This window comes from Culex pipiens, chromosome 3, assembly GCF_016801865.2.
Source record: "Culex pipiens pallens isolate TS chromosome 3, TS_CPP_V2, whole genome shotgun sequence".
NCBI classification, from domain to species: domain Eukaryota; kingdom Metazoa; phylum Arthropoda; class Insecta; order Diptera; family Culicidae; genus Culex; species Culex pipiens.
This window is the reverse complement of record NC_068939.1, coordinates 46,340,264-46,342,575: the sequence shown is the minus strand read 5'-3', so window position 1 is coordinate 46,342,575 and position 2,312 is coordinate 46,340,264.

Here is a 2,312-nt window from a genome sequence, read left to right as displayed (position 1 = left end):
CGAGGTTCCCCTTGTAGAGGGTACCCATAGGGACTCTCATGCCAAATATCAGCCCATTTGGTTGAGAATTGGCCTGTCCCCAGCGGTTTCAAGTTTACATGGAAATTACTATGGGATTTTTGTGCTTTTCGTTCAATCGAACCTACAGGCCAGGGGACAACATGGATTCACTCGGAATAAAGACAGGTGAGTAGGGGATGGTCCAATGAACACATTCCAGAAGGAAAAAGGGTTGTCCGTTCTGTCCCCAAGGTGCGCATTGGATCGACGTCCGGTGTCTCAAAAACTACGAATGCCGACGCCAATTGAGCTTTTATTTTCAATGGTTACTACGTAGTTGTGATGTGTTTTGAATGGTAAACATGAAACAAATGTCAGAACGTCTCAATGGAAGCAGAAAGCTTTAGTTTGCGGTCCTGGAACCAGGCTTTCCTGGTGGGAAAACTACATCGAAAAGCGAGTTCATGTGGAAAAGTCCTGGCAGATGTATTGTGCTTTTGTTTTTTTGCATCTGGGTGCTTGGAATAATTAAGTGTTACCAACGGTTTAAGACTAGTGTTGGTTGTTGTAGCAGTTTTTACTGACCGATATGCAGGATACTTGCTGGCTCCGTTAGACTATAACAAAGAGCAAATATTTTCTTCAACTAGCCTTCCCGCCCTCTCTCTTCAAAATCAGGCAGCGGATGACCAAAAGTCTTCAATAGGCGAACAACCACTGCCTCCCATCAATATTGTACCTTATAAAAATTCGAGAGCAATCTGCTCTTAACTATTTAAGTCACATTTCCATGTTTATCATAGTGGGTTCATCAATTTTCTAAGACCACCCCTCAACCCCCTTAACCAAATTAATGATTGCTATTCAACTGCACTTATGTACAATGAATTTTCCAAGAATTTTTCAATTAAATGTTATTCTCTTGCTTGAAATTTCTTTTTTTTAATGAAAATTGATGTTGAAATTGAATGCACTGAAAAGAAATTGATTTGAAGACATTATTTTTTAAATTCTGTGTTTTAAAAGTAATGATATTCAATAAAATAATGTTTTAATATACGGTTAATGTAAAAAAATGTTAATCTTCTTATGTATTTGTAATGTAAATTAAAAACAGAAAAACAACAATAAGTAAATGAAAATTTTTATTTGAGGTCGCGCTGGACAGGACCAAGTCGGATGACGATTTCGAAGAATCAGGACCACGCTCGATGACGCGCTGGCGAGATCGGACTTGTTGCTGGACGTTGACTTGGACAGGACCACGCTGGGTGGCGAGCAGGAGAGATCGGTCGGGATGACGGGCTTGCGAGATCGAACGGGATGACGAGCAGGCGAGATCGGATGGGATGACGGGCTGGCGAGATCGGACTTGTTGCTGGACGTTGACTTGGACAGGACCACGCTGGGTGGCGAGCAGGAGGGATCGGTCGGGATGACGGGCTGGCGAGATCGGTCGGGATGACGAGCTGGCGAGATCGGATGGGATGACGGGCTGGCGAGATCGGACTTGTTGCTGGACGTTGACTTGGACAAGACCACGCTGGGTGGCGAGCAGGAGGGATCGGTCGGGATGACGAGCTGGCGAGATCGGACGGGATGACGGGCTGGCGAGATCGGACTTGTTGCTGGACGTTGACTTGGACAGGACCACGCTGGGTGGCGAGCAGGAGAGATCGGTCGGGATGACGGGCTGGCGAGATCGATCGGGATGACGAGCAGGCGAGATCGGATGGGATGACGGGCTGGCGAGATCGGACTTGTTGCTGGACGTTGACTTGGACAGGACCACGCTGGGTGGCGAGCAGGAGAGATCGGTCGGGATGACGGGCTTGCGAGATCGAACGGGATGACGAGCAGGCGAGATCGGATGGGATGACGGGCTGGCGAGATCGGACTTGTTGCTGGACGTTGACTTGGACAGGACCACGCTGGGTGGCGAACAGGAGAGATCGGACGGGATGACGGGCTGGCGAGATCGGTCGGGATGACGAGCTGGCGAGATCGGATGGGATGACGGGCTGGCGAGATCGGACTTGTTGCTGGACGTTGACTTGGACAGGACCACGCTGGGTGGCGAGCAGGAGGGATCGGTCGGGATGACGAGCTGGCGAGATCGGATGGGATGACGGGCTGGCGAGATCGGACTTGTTGCTGGACGTTGACTTGGACAGGACCACGCTGGGTGGCGAGCAGGAGAGATCGGTCGGGATGACGGGCTTGCGAGATCGAACGGGATGACGAGCAGGCGAGATCGGATGGGATGACGGGCTGGCGAGATCGGACTTGTTGCTGGACGTTGACTTGGACAG